Below are 22606 nucleotides of genomic sequence, written 5' to 3'. Positions count from 1 at the left end.
CAGCCACTTCTCATTGCTGCTAAACCCAGATCCTGCACGAACTCTTCCTAATTTCTGTAGGCAGTACCCATGGTTTATAAACAAGGAATTGTCAACTCCTCTCAACTACGCATATGGAGTATTGTGACTCTTTGCAGATGGATACTGAACCCTGAGGTACTAACAGACATAGAGACCCCCTGAAACTAGAATGGTGAAGGCAGAAAACAAATGCAAAAAGATACCATGGACAAAAGAGAGTAACACTAGCTCTTGGAGTAGGCCAATTTCAGACCATTTTGAAGTTGTATTTGGAGGACTAGAGGAACCTATTGGGCTAAACGACTGAGGGGAAGCAGGCTTTTTCTATTTAAACAGTGGACATTTCCGTTGCAGTCTGCACTTGGAGAATAAACTGAAAATATGACCCACGGGGGTGGGGATTTTTGTCTCCCTTTGGCTTAAGGGCCCTTTTAGTGCTGTATTTTGAAGTATAAGGAAGTCTGAAGGAGGCTCAGACTGGGGCTGAGCTGCCCAGCCTTCTGCTTTTGTCAGCAATAGTAGCAGAGAAAACAGCAGTCCAGAGAAGGAAACAAGCATATTTTGATACGGAACTCCAGATAAAGAACCCATAGGTCCAAAAGGAATTGTGTCTGCATTCTTTTCTTCCTTCCTTCCTTCCTTCCTTCCTTCCTTCCTTCCTTCCTTCTTTCCTTTTCTCTTCTTCTTCCCTCCCTCCTCCTCCTTTTTGGTTTTTGGAGACAAAAGGGTTTCTCTGTGTAGACCTGGCCGTCCTGGAACTAGCTCCTGTAGACCAGGCCGGCCTCGAACTCAGAGATCCACCTGCCTCTGCATCCTGAGTGCTGGGATTACAGGTGTGCACCACCACCAACTTTGTGTTTGCATTCTAGCTCCACCCAAAAGCATATGAATTGTCAGGACTCTCTCTCTGAACCACAGGAAAAAATGTACATTATCCTAAAATGAAGTGACGGTAATATTGCAGTGAGCATCAGTGCAGAGAAATGAGTCTTCAGTGGAATGAATTCCCTAAATGTTAAAGGCTGTGAAAAAGGGAAGGGATTCATGAGAGAGCTCTGATTTGAAGTGAGATCATTCCAGTAATGCTTCAGACATAGTTGGCAGCATGCTGAGAGAGATAATTTTCACTTGAGAAAGGGCTAATAGCAGAGATGTTGTAATTTTTTTTGTCTAAACTCTTTAGGTGCCAGCTCCTAAATAAATACATGGAGACTTATTCTTACTTCTAAATGCCTGGACTTAGCTTTGCTTGTTTCTGGCAGCTTTTCTTACCTAATTATCCCATCTATCTTTTGTCTCTGGGCTTTTTGCCTTTCTTTATTCTATATTCCTTTCTTTCCTTCTTACTCTGTGGCTGACTGTGTGACTGGGTGGCTGGCCCCTGACGTCCTCCTCCTCTTCTCTCGACTCTCCTTCTCTTCCTAGATTTCTTCTCCTATTTATTCTCTCTGCCTGGCAGGCCTGTCTATCCCTCTCTCCTGCCTAGTTACAGGCTGTTTAGCTCTTTATGAGACCAACCAGGTGACAGGCAAAATTACACAGCTTCACAGAATTAAACAAATACAACATAAAAGAATGCAATACATCTTTACATCATTAAACAAATGTTCCACAGCATAAACAAATGTAACACACATTAAAGTAATGTTCCACAACAGTGATGTTTATTATATAAACTGAAGGATTTTTTTGCATTGACAAAAACTGAAAAGCTGGGCATTACAGAAATCAGTTCCAATGGGTTATATAAAATGTGTCTGGCAAATTAGAAGGAATTTATCATTAGAATCTAAAACACATTGCTGATCTTTTGAGAATGACACTCAAAAAAACAGGCCTTCCTTCCACAAAATTCCTTGGAACTGCTGGTAGGGTCAGAAGGCATGATTCAGTGGCAATCTGTAGATGTTTGGTTTCAGTTAGACCCCTGGCCAGTCATTTCCCCTGTAGTAGAGACAAGAATAATTCATGGGTACATCACTGAGTTGATGTGATATCAAGGTTGCTGTTTTGGAATCTTAATAAGGAGCCAAATCAACTCTTATTAGTCATATGAGCCACAAAGATTTACCAAGAACTTGCCCTCTACATTGACAAGAGAAGAGCCCCATGTGCCCAAGAAAAGAACATCATCTGACGTTTCTAACGTGATGTGGAACCTTGGTTTGGTTTATGTGAGCAGTAAGTCCAGGCATCATCCAAAAATATTGCTGCAAGTTATTAATTTGTACCAGATGCATTCCTGTAAATGTTTTGCAACAGCTCAAGGAGATAAATTACTGAGCAATAAATGCTGGCTCTCATACAAAGAATAAATTCTCCTGTCCTTGGGAAGTGTTAATTAAAATTTAGGGGTCAGACTAGCCTCCTATCTTAAAGTTATAGCCTGGGAGTTGAAGTCATAGGTCTAGGGACATAAGAGGGTTCAGTGGGTAAGAGAACTATTTCTCAAGCACGAGGACCTGAATCTAAATCACCAGTATGAGAGAGAGAGAGAGAGAGAGAGAGAGAGAGAGAGAGAGAGAGAGAGAGAGAGAGAATGAGAATCTAGGCATGCCAGTGTGCAACTGTGACTCCTCCACGGCTATGAAGAATAGAGCCAGGATGATCTTTAGAGTTTGTAGGTCAACAGTAAGGCTCCAGGTTCAAGGAAAGACCATGTCTCAAGGGAAGACAGTGGAGAGTAGAACACCTGACATCCTTCTCTGGCTTCTGCACACAGGTATGCATGCCTGCACACATGTGAGCATACATCACAACGCGCACACACACACACATACACACACACACACCTAAGACCTAGTCTGAATATAAATTATTATGCGTATGTTTGAAGCCTGCAGTGTTCGGCTTTCTACTATGTGTTACAATCAATGATGTACAACTGAGTTTTCAAAACAGATTCTACTTCAGACACTTTGTATTTTTGCAGAGGTAATACTCTCTTGGCCAGAATTCACGATCCCTGAACTGTTTCCAACGGGAAGAAAATAAGACCTCACAAAGTTAGTTCTGCCTAAACCTTGCACCATCTAATCAAAGATTGCATCTACTGAGCCTCATTCTGACCCTCCTCCCTGTCCCCCTTTGAACTTTCCAATTAAATCCGATGTCATCTTTTCCCAGAGCATGTGACTCGGGAAACATAATGTCAGAGATCAGGGCTGAACTATTCTAGACACAGTGTGTTAGCAGCCAAGGGGTGACTCCTTGGACTGGGCTATCTAGGGTTCCCTGAGGACTTGCTCTGTGGCAACCACGCCACTTGGACTGCAATAGCTTTGTAATCCTGAGTTACAGCACGACAAGATTTATGATGGTGAGCTTATTTTCTGGGTGTGCTATTTGGACACATCATCTTAAATACACTACCCTGGACAAAGCCTCCAGGAAAGGGAAAGGATCTAGACTCTGATTCACTTGCTTCTAACTCAGCTATGGTTGTAATTCCAGGACATACAACAGCCAGCCAGCATGACTTGATCACGAAGATAATTATAGGACATAGTATTTGTTCCTACAGCCTTTTATAGGCACTCTATAATGGGTGTTAGTTGTGTATCACTCAGGCCCCATACGAGTCAAGAATAATGCCCTAAGCGACAAGGCCAATGAAAACAGCAAGAAAGTCGAACATTAATCACAAGTTTTTGAAAGACAGCTACTATGACAGCTGAATTAGAACAGTCTTTACACAATTTGCTCAGGAATAGAGTAATAGTTTCTGGGAAAGCAGACAGATGTTTTCCTACATGGCAATTGAATTGTGAATTTGGTAGTTAATGTCTTAGTTAGGGTTTCTATTGCTGTGAAGAGACACTATGACCATAGCGACTCTTACAAAGGAAAACCACTTAATTGGGGTGGCAGCTTACAGTTTCAGAGGTTTAGTGCACTAATATCATGTCAGGACATGGCAGCATGCGGGCAGACATGGTGATGGAGAAGGAGTTGAGAGTCCCACATCTTGCAGGCAACAGGAAGTGGTCTCAAACATCAGGTAGTATCTTGAAAATATATGAGACCTTAAAGTCCACCTCCATAGTGACACACTTCCTCCACAGTGACACCCTTCCTCCAACAAGATCACGCCCACTCCAGCAAGGCCATACCTCCTAACAGTGCCACTCCCTATGAAATTATGGGGCCAATTACATTCAAGCTACCACAGTTAGTCAAATATTCAACACGTAGATCCTTAGGATAACAGGCCGATATGAGGCTGGGTATAAGCCTGACTTCTGGCACCTTAGACTTCTCTTCAGGTCTTCCCAGAAGAAAGCTCAGCAGAGTTGGCTACTTCACTTAAAGGGATTACCTTAACTGGGTTTGAGGCCAATTCTACAGCACTGTGGCCAAAGGCAGTAACTCTGTGCTACTGAACAAACATCTAAAAGAAACAACCAGGGCTGGAGCTACGACTTGGTGGTTAAGAGCACTTGTTGCTCTTACAACAGGAGATCGAGGTTCGGTTCTCAGCACCCACATGGCAGCTCCCAGCTGTCTGTAACTCCAGTTCCAGGGGACCTGACACCCGCTCCTGGCCTCCACGGCCATCGGGCACACATGTCGTGCACATGCACAGGTGATGGAGGCAGGAGGATCAGGGGTTCAAAGTCATCCTGGCTACACTGCTAAAGACCAGCTTGGGCTACACGAGACTCTGTCTCAAAGGACTAAGAAAAAGAAGGAGGGAGGAGGGAGAGTAGGAAGACATGGAAAGAGAAAAAGAAAGAAACAAGACAAACTAAGTGGACTTCTATTTAGAACTGCTATTTCGTGGACACCGTTGCTACCGTGTGTTGTTGAGACTGTCTGTCCCGGAGCAGAAGTCTGTGGGATGAAAGATTTTTCTATTAGCAACTGTGTGACTTTTGACTCTTGAGAGAGGTCTCTGCCCTTTGCTAAGATAAGTTCCTTCCGTTAATGCTAGGGCTACCCCTTTTCTAGCTTGACAGTTACTGAAAAGGTCAAACATAAAATTCCCACGTAATCAAGCAACTCCACTCTACCTTAACAAAAAAGCAGGTATTCAAATAAATACTACTGCACAAGTATTCATACTGACACCATTCACAACAGCTAAAAATGTGGAAACAATCCAAGTGCTTGTCAGTGGCTGGATGGGTAAGCAAGGTGTGGGTGAAATATGCAATATAATAGTATTCAGTAAAAAAATAGAATGCTGATTGATACCTGTTGTGTGATGTTTTTGCTCTTTGGTCTTTCTTGGGGAGCCCACCACCCAGCTCCCAAATAAACCACACACAGTGGTTTATTCTTAGTTATGAGTGCCTGACCTTAGCTTGGCTTGTTTCTAGCCAGCTTTTCTTATCTTAAATTAACCCGTCTACCTTTTCCCTCTGGGCTTTTATCTTTCCTCCTTCTTACTCCATGGCTGGCTGGGTGGCTGACCCCGGACATCTTCCTCTCCTCGTTCTTTCATTCCTCCTTCTCACCCTCGTTTCTCCTTCTATTTGTTCTCTCTGCCTGCCAGCCCCGCGTATCCTTGCTCCTGCCTCGTTATTGGCTGTTCAGCTCTTTATTAGGACCATCAAGTGTTTTAGACAGGCAAAGAATCACAGCTTCACAGAGTTTAACAAATGCAGCATAAACAAAAGTCCCACACCTTAAAATAACACTCTACAACAGACACCTGCTATCATGTAGACAAACTTGAAACTATCCTATATGAAAACCAGACACAAAGAGTCACATATTGTGTGATTCCATTTATATCCAAAATAGGTAAATAGAGATACAGGAGGAAGACTGATACGCAAGGGCATCGTGGCTACCACAGAGTTCTTCATGGAGACAGCACTGTGAATGCCCCGAATGCCACAGTTTGCTTTAAAATGGCTGACTCACATGAAATGAAACTGACTGCAGAGAAGCACATTTGAATTCTTTACATGAAGCACTGTGCACTCAGAACCCTTGCAGTCAGGAGCCTTGGAGCCTCGGGTACAGAAAACCACAGCCTGCACTAGATCCTGAAGGGAGACTACTCCAGCTGCCTGTGACACACCAGCCTCACAAACCGGAGCCTGACAGGAGGAAAATTACATCCAGTCCTCTATTTGCTGAGTGCTATTTCAAAACAGAAGAGTCATTCATTTCCCTGACAGCTACAGAGCTCGGGAGTAATTTTTTTCATGCCTCACACACAAAAGTGTACTTTCTGTAGAAAATGGATATTCTGAGATCTCCTGAGCAAATTGGGAGCATGGGGGAGTGGGAGGGAGGTCGGAGAAAGAGGAGGGGAGCAGGGGTTGGGGGAGGAGAACATGAGGGACCAGGAAGATTGAGTCGAGGGGAAAAATAGAGGAGAGCAAGAAAATAGATACTTTAATAGAGGCAGCCATTGTAGACTTAAAGAAAAATCTGGGTCTAGGGAAATGTCCAGGGATCCACAAGGATGACCCCAACTAAGAATCTAAGCAATAGTGGAGACGTTAACTTAAATGCCCTTCCCCTATAATGAGATTGATGACTACCTTATATGCTATCCTAGAGCCTTCATCCAGTAGCTGATGGAAGCAGAGGCAGATACCCACAGCTAAATACTGAACTGAACTCCTGGAATCCAGTTGCAGAGAGGGAGGAGTGACAAGTAAAGGGGTCAAAACAATGCTAGGGAAACCCACAGAAACAGCTGACTTGAGAAAGTAGGAGCTCACAGACCCCAGTCTGACAGCTGGGGAACCAGCATAGGACCAAACCAGGCCCCCTGAACATGGATGTCAGTTAGGAGACCTGTGCAGCCTCTGGGGCCTCCAGTAGTGGAACCAGTATTTATCCCTATGCATGAAGGGGCTTTTGGAACCTATTCTCCATGGAGGGACACATTGCTCATCCTAGATACAGGGGGGAGGGCCCCAAATGATGTGTCAGACTCTGATGATCCCTCATGGGAGACTTCACCCTGTCTTAGGAGTGATGGGAGATGTCATTCTGAAACCTGTCTCTTATTGGTTGTTGAATAAAGAACTGTTGGCCAATAGGGAAGCAAGATGGGTGGGACTAGGGTAGAGGAGGACTCTGGGAAGGAGAAACACAGGGAGTCACCATGTAGCTGCAATAGGGGTAAGAAGTCCGGACCCTAGCTGGGCGGTGGTGGCGCACGCCTTTAATCCCAGCACTCGGGAGGCAGAGGCAGGCGGATCTCTGTGAGTTCGAGGCTGGGCTGGACCGATAGCCTCCAAAACAATACAGAGAAACCCTGTCTCGTAAAAGCCAAAAAAAAAAAAAAAAAAAAAGAAGTCCGGACTCTTTCTCCGGTAAGAGAAATACTTAGATTAACAATTATGGAGTAGATACTTAAGTCAGAGCTAGCCAGTAAATGGCCAACAGCTTCATAATGAATATAGCCTCCTGTGTGTTCATTTGGGACTGATGCGGCTCTGGAACCAGGCTGGCAGGAAGGCTTCACTCAACAGAGGAGTAGATGGGGGGTTATGGGGTGGGGAGATGGTGGGAGGAATGGGAGGACAGGAGGGAAAGGGAACTGGGATTGATATGTAAATGAGATTGTTTTTAATTTAAATAAAAATTAATTTAAAAATCAGGTCTGTATAAAACATAAAAAGAAAAGAAAATTGATATTCTGCTTTTTATGAAAAGAAATGCAGATCAAAAAGATCCATTACTATTCATGTTTTTCTGAATTTAAATTCTTTGAAATTACATTTATGTCCTCTCTCTCTCTTTCTCTCTCTGTGTGTGTGTGTGTGTGTGTGTGTGTGTGTGTGTACATGCCATAGTACGCATGTGGAGGTCAAAGGACAATCTGTGAGAGTCAGCTCTCTCCTCCAATATGTGGGTCCTGGAGATTGAACTCAGGTTATTAGGCCTAGCAGGAAATGGTCTTTGCCCACTGAGCTATCTTGCCTGCCCTGCATTCACTTTCTTAATGTAAAATTAAAACTATGAATTTTCTAGCTCTCAGGTTGAAAGAGTGACAAGATTTTCATTCACTAGAAGATAAGAAAGGAAAGAATAATAACTAAGGCATTGGGAGTTAAGGCTGGAGTGCTGGAGGCCAGGGGGAGAACAGAGTGGCAATGGCTTGAATTTAGTACCTGTATTTGAGGAACTGTATGTGTCGTGGAGTGGTGACCCTCCGCCTTCCCTTCCCTGAGGAGAGATAGAGACTTCAGATATAATGGTGATACATCTGGGGACTAAAAGAAGACACTGAGCAAGACGACAGTGCGTCTTCAGGAGATGTTTAAGACCCATGACGGGAAGATCAGGACTTCGCCGTCATGCACAGCTACAGAGAAAGTTTGAGGTGAGCCTGGGGTACATGGGGGATGCCTTGTCTCAAAACATCGAAAGGGGAGGAGTGGCTAGGAGGAGAAACGACAGGGAGAGGAGGGGGAGGGGAAAGGGAAGGGAGAAGAGGGGGGGAGGAGAAGGGGGGAGGAATCTTTTCTTGAGAAACTGGGACTTGACAAACTCTGAAAGGACTCTGGTGGGAAGAACAGATGAGTTCACTGAGGGCAAGCCCTCTGTAGTGCCCCCAGAACCGAGTCTCACAGAATCCCTTCATGAGCCACCTCCAGGCTGCCGCGGCTCTGCTCCCTGGACGCCCTCTCCTCTCCCACCCATGGGGCTTTGCCCAGGGTTTGCCACAGAAGTTGGCAGAGCCACAAAGCTGGCACAGGAGTCTGTCAAGAGGAACGACACGTTGGCCGCCTTCTCAATAGACAGCGCTGAGGGCCATTTTGCCTAGAGCAAGGTTATGAATGATAATGAGTCTAGAGAAAAGTTACCCTTTCTCATCATTAATGCTAAGAATCAGAACTTTGCAGTCTGTTAGGCATATTAGACCCAGCAGAGAACCACAAATGGGGCCCAGCCTGTCTGTGTGTCCATGTGGCGCTCCTTGGAGGTTTTGATAAGAAACTGAAGCTGTCTAACCATTTACTGCTGGCAAGATTTTTTCTATGGAACTTGCAGAGTAAATCTCTCCCTAGCTGACAAGGGAAGGGGAGAATTAATGCCTGGGCTGGTTGGAATTGATGCCCTGGTGATGGTCCTTCTAATGATCCCTGAAGAGGAAGTAAAAAACCCTTTTCCTAAGTTTTTGCTAAAGAACTCCCGTTCGATTCTCTGTTAAGTGCCCCAGCCGTAGGCCTGGCCAGAAGATAAAGTCTTAAATGCTTGCTCAGCATCCTAAACCCACGGAGGCCAGCTGCTGATCACATTTTCCTACAGCACATCCGTAGAAACACTCTGACATGATCACCACTGAGGTTGGTAGGTTGCCATACCACCTGCTTGCTAAATGGAAATGGCACCCAAACTTTATTGGGCTTTCTGAGCCTTCATCAGCATCTTACTCTGCCGTACACCTCAGCACTTGACTGGCTGACTCGCTTTGGGATATATTCTGTCTAAGATGCAAATCTTGGCTCTCAACAGGGTTGTGACCAACAAGCTCAGCTGCTAAAACAAGTAACTCTCCTGTTACTTGTTTTATAGAACAATAGAATTTGAGACTCACCTTCTCCTGTAAATATCTAAGTATATAACCCCAACACTATACTCTTTAAGAATTCTAATTAGACAACTGAACTGGCACTCTAAATGAATGAATGCTCAAAATTCTTTAAATAATGTTTCATCACATATTCTTTAATAGTCTCTGCTTTTAATCACAGTTAGGGGGGCCTTTCAATTCTGTAATTTTAAAGGTAAAACTGAAATGGTAGGAGCAAGAGAAGTCCTGAAATATTTTGCTGTTAAAAACTACAACACAGCTGGGTGGTGGCACACACCTTTAATCCCAGGACTCGAGAGGCAGGTGGATCTCTATGAATTCAAGGCCAGCCTGGTCTACTGAGTGAGTTCCAGGACAGTCTCCAAAACAATACAGAGAAACCCTGTCTCGAAAAACAAAAAGCAAGCAAACAAAAATCTACAAAACAAGGCCACATGGTACACACCCGCAGTCCCAGGCCACACAAGATGGCACGATGAGAACCTGCCTCAGAAAGAAAAAAACAAAGGCAAAAATTCGCAATAAATTTCTATGAGAAGGAGCAGGTTACAAAAAGACTTTCTTTGCTTGCCAAGAGGGAAGTATACCCAAGGTGTGAGCCAGGTGCCTGGTGCCAGATGTCTTTCACAGAGTTTTCCGTCTGTCAGTCTTTCTGATGACATATGCAGGTAAAGTCACACTTTGTACAAAAATGGGAGTTGATCAAGAATGTTTTATTTTTTAACCTTTTTTTGCAATAGGCTGCTATTTTCTAATAACAGAAAATCTCTTGACTGAAACTGAAAGAAAAAAAAACCTAATATGCACCAAAAAAAGGTATTTGAATTCTGCACACATTTGGTTCTAAGGACAGTTGCTACTATGTGGTGGGCCATAGGTAAACCCATGTTTGAAAAGGGACTGGAGTTTGGGGAGAGTAGCCAAGGGAAGAACAGGAGTGTGGAGGAGACATTGTCTTTGAGCTAGTGCCTCATATATCCCAGGCTATCCTTGAACTTGATATTTTCAAGTATGACATTGAACTTTTTTTGGGGGGGTTCCAGACAGGGTTCCTCTGTATTGTTTTGGAGGCTGTCCTGGAACTCCCACTGTAGATCAGGGTGGCCTTGAACTCACAGAGATCCGCCTACCTCTGCCTCCCAAGTGCTGGGATTAAAGGCGTGAGCCACCAACACCTGGCAACATTGAACTATTGATCCTCCTGAATCCACCTCATAACTGGTAGTGTTACAGGCCTGCACTACACACACACAGGCATGCATGCACGCACGCATGCACGGTGGGGACTTAAACTTAAGTCACTGTAGATACTAGATGAGCACTCCAACTCAGCTATAACTTAAAGCCCAAAGGAGATACTACTGATATGCTGCCTCGTGAGTGCTTTATTATAAAATAAACATGGCCATAGAATTAAAGTTGCTATTATGAACTCATCTGATTACATTTATTCTTTTATATTTTTCAAGCCCAGAGGGTTAGGCAAGGCGAGCACAGCATCCTGCATCAGTCAATGAGCAGGAGACAGAAGTTTGAATTTAGGAGCACCTTATGACCAAGCAGACACTAACAAGATAAGCTTGCCACACCCGGAAGCCCAGTTAGTAAAAAGCAAATACACAATGTTGATATTAATGCAAGCACTCTGTTTACTAGATGTGTTCAACAAACTGACATTTTCATACTCCCTTAGTTATTAGAGGTCACTTTAAATAAAGCAAGATTGCAAACTTCAGTACTTGAACAACAACACGTATAGCATTTGTCTTTATAGACGTTGTGTGTCATGAAGGAATGAAGGCTGTGGGGATTGACGTGTGAACTTTGTGACCACTTCTGGGGAGGGAAAGGTCGGAATGTGGGTCAGTCAAAATCACATGACACTGTCAGTGTTCAGAATCCTGGTGTTAAGGCTTCAGCCAGATGCTAGGCTTGTTTCTATATTTACTCAAAGAGAATGAATGAACCATGCCCTGGGGTAGCCAACCAAGTCCTTACCAAATGATCTAGAAAACAGAATAGCAAGTAATAAAATATATTAACAAATGAAAAACTGGAAATTATAATTGGTTCATTCTCTATGGAGAAAAAAAAAAGAAAGTATCACCCAGAGAGCAAAAGACAAACAAACAAACAAACAAAAACCAGGAATACTGAATTTAGACAAGAAACAACTAGCTGGGCAGTAAGTGGTGGCCCAAGCCTTTAATCCTAGCACACAGGAGACAGAGGCAGGTGGATCTCTGTGAGTTCAAGACCAGCCTGGCCTACGTGACCTAGTTCCAGGGCAGTCTCCAAAGCTACACAGAGATACCCTGTCTCAAAAAAAAAAACCAAAAAAACAAAAAAAAAACAAAAAAACACCCAAAAGCAAACAAACAAAAGAAACAACGGAGTCTATCTGAAGCCATAACTGAAATGCAAGTTTTTAAAGGCCACCACAAATCCCTAGCACTCCAGTGAATCCTTTAGTGTGAAACAAACCCTAGGAAACAAGAAAGCCATGAGCTCCAGAGGCCCCAGGAACATGTCCTGTCACTGGTAGGGAAAGCTCCAAGCCTGCTGGGGGAGGATAAAAGTACCCGCTCGTTTTCGTAGACAGCTTTTTTTGGTGGGCAGAAGCATTCTCCACCTGGACTGAAACTGCTCAAATGGTAGCTAAAAATCTCCTCCTGGAACTAGTGCCCTGATTTGGCTGTCTCCCCCTCCCCCCAGCAATGGGGTTGGGTTTTCAAGACAGGGTTTCTCTGTGTAGCTTTGGAGTCTGTCCTGGAACTTGATCTGTAGAAACTCACAGAGATCCACCTTCCTCTGCCTCCCGAGTGCTGGGACTAAAGGCGTGCATGACCACGGCCCAACTGAGAAAACCCATTATTAAGTAGGATTTGTTTAAAGCATTTCCTCCCCAAACACGGGGGATGACATTCAAATGAGGTTTTGGTAAGAATATTTAAAACCGCAAATATGACTAATTTGCTTTCTTGAAAAATCTCTGGGGTAGTGACTGTGTCTCCCAAATCTGGGTTCACATTGCTCTGAAGAAGGCCGTTTCTACATGTTGGGACGATTTGCAAGCATTTCCCCCCTCAGCTGAATGAATACTTGATTGAAATTTTGAGAATGAAGAGTGTCTCATAATTTGGAAGTGTAAATGAAAAGAGTTACTTCTAACCTGGATCTTCTGAGGTGGGAAGTCCCACCTTTAATCTGCCCACACCTCCTGTGGGCAGCCTGTGTAGGGACCCGGAAGAAGGAAGCCTGCTCTCTGCCTGCTTGATCTCACCCTCACTAGCAAGTCCATCCCTTCACTGGCATTGGAGCCGACGTCTCCAGGATTCCAGCATACACTGAAGACCTGGTGAGACACCCAGCCTTGTGGACTGAGCAATTACTGATTCTTGCACTTTCTCTTCACAGCCAGCCATTGCTGGATTAGCTGGATTGCAGCCTACAAGTCATTCTAAAAAAATTCCATTTCTATACATATGGAGAGTCATTCTATAAGTTCTGCTACTCCAGAGAACCCTGGCTAACACAGGTTCTTTGTTTTGTTCACTGATGTAAGCACTGAGACAAGTCCCTAACACATAATAGGTATCCAGTATTGGTTGAATGATTTAAAAGATACTCAAAACCTCATTCAAAGATAATAAAAATACATGGTATGTCCCCAAACATGCTTTATTTAAGAATCACCATTTAAAAGCATCAATGGTATTAGAACTCATCATACATGTTTCTTTATTATGGACATGTTCTAAATTCTCAATTAATGAATGACATCTGCAGCCTTTTCCCTTATGCTTCCTAGAGACTCTTTAAAACTCACAGTTCATATCTTTTCATTAAAACTGACAGCTCTCACTGCTAAGGAATGGTGTTGGGGTGAAGTAAGCATGACCCAAGCTGTTTATACCACTGGAAAGACTCAGATAAACCCTTATCCAGGAAAACACTGTCATCTTTTTTCCCCTTCAAAAGCAGCCGACAGTGATGGAACTAAAATGGTGTTTCTTTATATTTCCTAATGGGGATCATTTTGTAGACACTCCTATTCATTTCAGCTTCTTACTCTTGTGACTGGTTCTACGTAGGTGACTGAACTTGCCCACATTTTCTAACAGACTTCTGCTGGCTACCAGGAAGCAGAATAGGAACAAAGTGTTCTTAACAGTGGGTGTGATGCTCGGGATTCCCTAAAAAATAAATAAATAAATAAATAAATAAATAAATAAATAAATAAATAAAGATGTGTGCTTCCAGTAGGCTATGTGCAGTGAGAGACTCTGCACTCATTGTAAATGGGATGTCCTCATCAAAGCCTTCCCCTCATGGCTCAGGGATCCATGTGGAAAAAGAGGGGGAGATTGAGTGTAAGACCCAGGGGGTGTGGCTGACTCTAAGAAAAACATTTTCCAGACACACTAGGGCTGTTGTACAGATGAACTTACCAAATGCTGGCAGCAGCATGCATAAACACCTCCACAGGCTCAAGCCAGACAGAGCCCAGCTCTGAAAGGGGGCAGTACACATGGGGTCTCACTCCTAACCAATAGACTATCTGCAATTGATACCTTCTGACAAAGGAAAAGTTAGTTCTCCCAATGGAGTCTCACTGGGTATATTAACTACAAGGCAGGGTCCATTCCCAGGAGTAGCTGGCCAACACAAAACAGACTCCATATTATTTTTGTAAACTTTTTGTACAGGCAAAAGTTTCTGTCCTGTCAGCCAGCTCCCAAATAACCACGGAGACTTATTATTAACTACAAATGCTTGACTGACAGCTTAGGCTTACTAACTAGCGCTTGTGACTTAAGTTAACCCATATTTCTTATCTGTGTTCTCCCACGTGGCTCGGTGCCTTTTTTTTTTTCAACATGGCATGCTCATCTTGCTTCGTCCTGCATCTCCTCGTGACTTTGCCTTTCTTCATTCCAGTGTTCTCTCACTGTCTGCAAGTCCCGCCTACCCTCTTCCTGCCTGGCTATTGACCACTTAGCTCTTTATTAAACCAATGAGAACAACACATTTTCACAGTGTACAAAAAGATTAATTTTACAACATTTTGTCTCATTTTGCTTTGTTTGGGCATTTTTTGTCTTACTGGTTTTTTGCTTTGATTTCCATTTCACATTTTTTGGGGGAGGGTTTTCAATGCACGTATTTCTTGTTCGTGTTTGTGTTTTTGTAAGGAGATAGAGAAAGAAGGACACGTTGGGCGCATAGTGAGGTGTGGAGGATGTGGGAGGGATTGGGGAAGGGGAAAAACATGATCAAAATACACTGCATGAAAAAAGTCTTTCGACCTCTCTAAGCTTTACTCCCCGATGATGTTAGAAAAAGCTGTTTCACTTTTCAGACACAATGCAACACTAAACAGGCTTCTCCAGTGACTGTGTCTCCCCTCCCCCGCTCCCTGCTTGTAGTCTTTTGCTCTTCTGCCCACAGAGGTCCCACAGCTGTTTTCCTGGCTCCTGACACCTTTGTCCTTGATTCTCACGCACAGCCCTGTGTCCTTGCCCTCATGTTTTAGCTATGCAGAGCGATTTGCTTCCGTCCTGCTTACGTTCTAAACGTGTGGTGCCGAAGAGTGTGAGTTCCAGGCCTGTGTATGGTGCTTGGTCCAGAGGAGGCCTGGAGCGGTGTTTCCTGAGTGCTGCAATCAGCACTTTACCTTGAGACAAACTTCCAGCCGCCAGAGAAGCAAGTAGAAGAGGTTCATATGGAGGCCATGAAAACTGTAGCCAAAATACTATCTGGAAGAAACAGACACAAGGGTTATTTTGTTGTTCACCAGATAGTTTTCCTGATACATAATTTCCTCCTCAGCACACAACTCCCAAGGACATACATGCTGTGCAACAACATAAAGCAGCGAGCTGGGGGGGATAGGAGGGTGGGGGGAGCAGGGGGGTAAGGGGGTGGGGGCAAGCTGGGGGGAGGAGCGGGGGGGCCGAGCTGGGGGGTGGGGACAAGGACACATGTGCTGTGCAACAACACAAGGCAGCGAGCTGGGGGGTAGGGGGTGGGGGACAAGCTGGGGGGAGGGTTAGGGGGATGGGGGCTAGCTGGGGGAGGGGGAGGGGGATGGGGGCAAGCTGGGGGGAGAAAGGTGGGGATGAGCTGGGGGGAGGGGAAGAGGGGTGGGGACGAGCTGGGGGAGGAGCGGAGGGCGAGCTGGGGGTGGGGAGTAGGGGAGTGGGGGAGGACACCCTCGGCATTTGAATCCGCTCTCAGGGTCTGATCAGAACCACCCGCCACTCTGTGTCACAGCAGCCATCTTCTCAGGACAACACACCTCTGCGCTCTCCACAACTCATGGGTACTACATGCACAGCCCAGGGAATCACATGTAATGTGGTGACTCCTCAGGCAGAGAGCACACAATGTGGAAAATAATTAGGCGGGTCGATGTGGTGTAATGGAGCTCTTTTAGATTTGAAAAGAGGATGAAACAGCACACGAGGCCTGAAAACTAGGCTAAAGAGTCATCTTCCACAAAGAAAACTACTTTAAAAACAGATCACTCGGTACACACAGCTGCAAGAGCCAGGTCTGTTACATATTCCAAAAGGAGTATTCATTTCTCTTCCCCATTCAACGTATTACTGCTATTTTCCTCCTGTGTTATTACTGCGAAGCTGCGACCCTGGGGACACCATAGTCCACAGTGTTTACTTTCCATGTTCTGCTCCTATCCAAAGGCTCCAAAATGTGATGTTCACATCTGCTGAGCACAGGCTGCAGGCACCAGATATCTGAACTGCTGGACGGTGCATGTGTTGGTTAACTGGGGAAGGAGAGGCGGAAAGATCAGGTGGGGCATGACCTCCAAATGCTGAAATAAGTCAGGCTCTGCAAGCGTCTTTATACACACCAACCAGAAGTTTAGCTTTTTCCTCCCTGCTGCCGTTGTTATGGTGTAACTATGAAGTGTCTTCTGCAAATTCGTACACTGAGCACGTAGTTCCCAGACAGTGGAGTTATTTTTGGAGGCTCTGAAAACTTTGGGAGATAAGGTCTAGTTGGAGAGAGCAGGTCACCGGGGATGTAACTTTGCCCTGTGTCTTTGTCGTTGCTCTCTGCTTCCTGTTCACCACAAAGCCGCTGGGCTGTAGTGTGTGGCGCACACCTTTAGTCCCAGCACTTGAGAGGCAGACTCTGTGAGTTCGAGGCCAGCCTGGTCTACAGAGCGAGTTCCAGGACAGGCCCCAAAGCTACACTGAGAAGCCCTGTCTCAAAAGACGAGCAAACAAACAAAACCAGCAACAGCAACAAAAAAACCCCAAACCTCCTCACACACCCTTCTATCACTATAACCTGCCGCCCAGGACATGGGACAAGTCACCCTGACCTGAGCCTTCTGAAACTATGAGGAAAACATTTTTTTTTTCTTTTCAGCCATTCTGTTAATTTTGTTCACAGGTACGCAAAGGTAATAAAGGAATCTGGTACGGGAAAGGAGAGGCACCATTGCTGTGCCTACCCTTGACGATGTGGTTCTTAACCCTTTGCTGTCGTTACAGGGAGGGAGAGTTTGGGGAAGTGACAGAGAGAGCCTAGAGTGCTGTATGCAGACCTCAATTCTGGCAGATGCTCAGATGACCTCAGTGCCCACAGAAATGGGACGAGGGGAAACAGCACTCAGGGAGCTGGGAAGACGGTTCCGTGGGTAAAATGTTTGCTGTGTAAACACGAGGACCCGAATTCAGATTCCCAGAGCTGGAACAAAAGGCCGGACATATCGGTGTGTACCTGTAACCTCAGCGCTGGGGGAGGGGGCAGGGCAGGCACATTCTAGGGACTCACTAGCTAGTCAGTCTAGAGACCCTGTTTCAAATACAAGGTGGAGAGCCACAGAGGAAAGACACCAATTTCATCCTCCGATCCCCGTTTGTACCCCACCCCACTCTCCCATACTCGTGCACACAGAGAGGTCTCAGAGGAGAACAGGATGCTCCTAGGAACCCAATAAAGGCCATGCTTCTCACATTTTGGTCAAACATTTGTCTACTTTTTGTCTGGGTCCTGAAGCTTTGAAGGAGGCTGAACGTAAACCTAACAGTATAATGCATTCGGTGAAGGAAATTTCAAGGCAACGTAGTATTTGGGCCACAGCGTGGGTATTGCTAACTGCTTTTTGCCAGGTTTATTTATTTTATTTTTTTATTTTTTGGTTTTTACGAGACAGGGTTTCTCTGTATTGTTTTGGAGGCTGTTGGTCCAGCCCGGCCTTGAACTCACAGAGATCCGCCTGCCTCTGCCTCCTGAGTGCTGGGATTAAAGGCGTGCGCCACCACCGCCCTGCTTTTGCCAGGTTTATAATGAGAATGGGGTTGGTGGGGGGCAGGGGGCAGAAAGATTTGAAAAAAAAGAGCATTTGGCTCAAAAAAGAATCATGTTTGAAGTTGCAGACAAGGAGAGTGTGACTGCTAAAAACATTAGAGAATTGTAAACAAATCAAGTTGTTTGCACTGGGACAACAGGAAACGTGACTGAGGGCATCTTAAGAGTGTGCCAGGCTCACACATTCCGGGATGGAAGATCTAAGGGTTTTAAACTCATCTGAAAGACTGCTTGGAACAGAGAGCCCCAGGCAGCCTGTTTCCCCACATTCAGCTGTCCAGTCACATCAGGGGCTGCCGGAGCCACAGGGACCATATTGCTAGAGCTGATGGTACACAGTGTAAGGGTTGCGGAATCACGGAGGCCTCCACACAAACGTCACATGAAGGAAGAGGAGGCCAGGGAATGCCGATAAGGATAAGAATCCCCGTAGGTGCCTGAGAGAGCAATGTGTGAATCTCTGAGGGCATATCTTAGTTAAATGCCAGGACACTAGGGATGCCAAGACTTAGACCTCAAGTCCTCTTGTTCCAAGCTCCAAGCACTGCTTCCTTAATAATGTGCTTTTAGGGCTAAGAATGTAGTTCAGTATGAAGTACTTGCTCAACATGCCCAAGACCCCAGGTTCAGTCTCCAATATGGAAAAAAGGTATTTTAAGTTATAGATACACATGACTAGGATTTCATGTGCCTGTGTGATTATATTCATGTAATATGAATAGGATTTCTCTCTTTTATTTATTCCTGTCCCCTTCTATTCTCCCTGTAGTGTGTTCCCTTTTAACCCAGGCTAGCCTTAAACTTGAGGTCCTCCTGCTGTCTCAGTCTGGGATTATAAGCATATTCCACCACACTCAGATGTCACTTAAATGGAAGTCATTATATGTGGTCACGTAGCTTCTTTTTAAAGCTACATAGGTTAGCAATAGCAGACGATATTCTGATATACATTTGCTTGACTAGAAATAATGAAGCAAAAGTTTTCAATGAGATATAGTGAAGACTGTATAACTTTAAGAAAGCATCAAGATCATATATGTGCCGTGAAAGCTCTCTCTGCCACTAAACTATATCTCAGGCCTCAGTCATTACATTTATTGCTTAAATTTATATATGTGTGTGTGTGTGCGCGTGCGTGCGTGCGTGCGTGCGTGCGTGTGTGTGTGTGTGTGTGTGTGTGTGTGTGGTATATGTCCTAGTTTTGGCTTTGTTGCTGTGATAAGATACTCTGACAAAAACCAACTCATGGGAGAAAGGGTTTGATTGTCTTAAAATTCCAGGTTACAGTTCATCGCTGTGGGTCAGTCAGGGCAAGAACTTCAACCACAGATCACACCCACAGTCAAGAGCAGAGGGAAGTTAGTGCATACATGTTCACCTCTTCTTATTTGCTCTGCTTCAGGTCTCCACACAGCTAAGGACACTCTGCATAGGGAACAGTACGAACCACAGCGAGCTGGGTCTGCCGTATCGATGAACTAAATTAAAACTATGCCACACAAACGTACCCACGTGCAGACTATACCTCACTGAGGCTCTTTCTTCTCAGGTAGCTATAGATTGCATCACGTTAACACCTAAAGCTAATTATCACGGAATACATGCTAATTTCTTTTTACAGAATTTGTACAAGGTAAACTTAAAAAGTACAAGTTTCCAAACTATATTATTGAAAAGTATAGAGCTAGCATGTTAAAATCTGTGTAGTAAATTACATAATCGGCCAGCATTTTCCATTTGCTTAAGTCCCAAACCCTTCATTTTCTTTTTTTTTTATTTTTTTATTTTTTTATTTTGAGACAGGTTTCTCTGTGTAGCCCTGGCTGTCCTAGAACTCACTCTGTAGACCAGACTGACCTCAAACTCAGAGATCCTCCTGCCTCAGCCTTCCAAGTTCTGGGATTAAAGGCGTGTACCACCACCACCTGGTTCATTTTTCTATTTAAAAAATGTTTGTGTTAACAGCTCTTAATATATAAATTACTATTAAAATATTATACTTATTATGTTGCACTATTTTTATAAAACAGACAAAAGAAAAAGATGACACGTTTTAGGTAACTGCTAGGAAGCACTCTGAGGATTGAATCTGGGCCTGGGTGCTCCTCAATTTTATTCTTCTATGGTTTTTTTTGTTTTTGGTTTTTTTTTGAGACATGGTTTCTCTGTGGCTTTGGAGGCTATCCTGGGACTGGCTTGGTAGTCCAGGCTGGTCTGGAACTTACAGAGATCCACCTGCCTCTGCCTCCCGAGTGCTGGGATTAAAGGCGTGCGCCACCAACGCCCGGCCTATCTTCTATGTTTTAAATTCAGTGTTCAACTACATATAAAGTATCTTTAGACACATTTTGGACATTTAAACTAATGAACATGGGCACACACAATTTTAATGTTTAACTTTAGAAATGCAGGAAATATTGGTGACAATATTATGCCTCTACCTTAAGTTTTACATTAGTTTTCTGATTTTCTTTATTATTATTATTTAAATTAGAAACAAGCTTGCTTCACATGTCAATCCCAGCTTCCTCTCACTCCCCTCCTCCCCACCCCTCTACCCCCCAACCTCGAACCCAATCCCCATTTCACTCCTCAGGGAGGGTGAGAACTTCCATGGGGGAATCTCCAAAGTCTGTCATATCATCCAGGGCAGTGCCTAGGCCCTCCCCCATGTGTCCAGTCTGAGAGATCATCCCTCCATGTGGAATGGGCTCCCAAAGTCCATTTGTATGCCAGGAATGGTTGTCCGATTTTCAATTCCCACATTTCAACTATCACTGGAGAACTACCATGGGACAGTGTGAAAATAAAATGATATTGAGTTAGCTGCCTTTGTGGGGAGTTTTCTTTCAAAAAGGCTTTCCTCAATTATACTTCTCTTGTTTTTGGGATTGTGACATGCAGTTTCGCCTAGCTAATTCTTCTCTTCAATCCAGGACAGTGCTAACACCATACATTCCCAAGTACATTAAGGAAAGGTGTTGCTTTTAGTTCACATTTCAGACTTTGGGAGCATAAGAAAATGACCTCAGAAACTAGCCAGATGCTCTCCTATCCTAATTCCATTTATATTTTTCTTTCCTTCTTGCTGCAGGGCAGCTAGACCCATCTTCACACATCACCATGGCAAGCAGCTAACACACAGGAGCATTCTTGAAAGCTGTGGTGGCAAGCTCGCCTTTCCCAATCCTGCTCTTCAGGACAGTCTGCCAGACAAACAAGTAATGCCAGGGACAAGGAGCAAAAAACAGCTAGAGACGAGTGCAAAAGATAACTACCCATGTTCACTTAATGCACACAGCCTTAACTCTCCCTTACAGAAACACATCAATGACAGAGTTTAAATCAAGAAGCAGATACGCTGTTGACAACAATACTGCTTTTTATTGGAAATTTGTGCACTCAGGGAATACATCTAATTGCACTTAAGACCATTGCTTTTCAGAACTTCAGGAGATCCTAGTTACTCTAGCTGGCATTGGGAATTAGAGGTAAAAATACTACTTTAGTATTGACAAAGCTGCTTATGGAATGACAGACAGGGTTGAGAATAAATTGAACTGTTTATGCTTTCTGCTATCCTCTGCCTTTCCTCACTCCTGACTCTGCCCCTAATCAGTCCCTGGGACAGACCTTGAAATGGACTGTTTGGTCCATGGTTGGAAAAATACATGTTTACAGTCACTTCACAGATAAGCCTCACCCGATTATGATCTGTGGAATCATAGCTCTTGGCTACCAACCAAGTGGGGAAAGGGAGCAGAGAACTCTGGGGAAGTCCCTTTATACAGGAACAGAAATAATAATACAGAGCCAATGTTCCCAAAAGGCAGGGCTGCAAGAATTCAAGTGAATAAAATCTTCTGCTTCATTTTTAAATAATTTGAGAGCAGTTTAACTGGAACATATCATACTGTAAAGGAGCCCCAGACCTTAGCACAGCTGACTCCATGATGGAAGTGCCATTCTGGCTGTAACTCACCACGTAGAAAGCACCACTTGCCAAAATGAAAACAAAGACCTAATCCATCAAAGTCTGTAGTTCTGAGAAAGTCTCTAGATGTACTAACCTGGCCTGTTGGCTTCTGTAGTTCTGCTTCAGGCTAACACTACCTGTTAACTGCAGTGTGTAAACCCAGGACATAGTTTTTGCGCTTAAACACTCACCCTGAGCAAAGCATGGTGTTACATTGGGATCCTGAATACTCAGTGTAGTCACTGGCTGGCTGATAAAGACTTTCTATTGACTTAAATCCATGTCCAAGCAGTCTCTCTGGGGAATGGCCCATAGCAATACATTGTTAACACAGCCCTCAAGTCTATTCTGGATAATATATAGAAGACTTTACTATTATTTCAGAAACTTATTAATAAAAATTAGTAAATTAAAACCACAGGAAGCATCACTCCCCTTCTGAGACTGTTACCACAACATGTCAAATTGTGTACAATTTAAATCCCAAATTAATCTCAAGAAATGAGGGTGTCCAAGACCACAAACCTACAGGTTCTTTATGGAAACCATTTGTCAGAAAACAGTGGGTCAGCAGAGAGAGTCAAAGTCCTTGCCAGATGATTACCAAGAAGAATTCCACAAGCCTGAAGCTTTATTGCTAAACATTATGACATCAACAGAGAGCAACAAAGGGTTGTTTTTACATTTTAATACAAGCTTTTATAATTTACTTTCAGCTGCCTTATAACGAACATGAATGGGAGAATTGT

The 22606-nt window shown here is 44.2% G+C and overlaps 1 long non-coding RNA gene across 1 annotated transcript; it reads right to left on the bottom strand.

The window, feature by feature from the left end:
* Positions 1-1663: 1663 nt before the first annotated feature.
* Positions 1664-15287, bottom strand: LOC121134694. The gene is made up of 2 exons (XR_005871813.1): positions 15102-15287; positions 1664-1965 (listed from the first exon to the last, which is right to left on the bottom strand). It is a non-coding gene; the product is annotated as an uncharacterized LOC121134694 (long non-coding RNA).
* Between the last annotated feature and the right edge of the window lie 7319 nt (positions 15288-22606).

This window comes from Mesocricetus auratus, unplaced genomic scaffold, assembly GCF_017639785.1.
Source record: "Mesocricetus auratus isolate SY011 unplaced genomic scaffold, BCM_Maur_2.0 Super-Scaffold_100029, whole genome shotgun sequence".
In the NCBI taxonomy this organism is placed as follows: Eukaryota; Metazoa; Chordata; class Mammalia; order Rodentia; family Cricetidae; genus Mesocricetus; species Mesocricetus auratus.
Note: the sequence above shows the minus strand (reverse complement) of the source record. Positions and strands in the feature narration are given on the sequence as shown.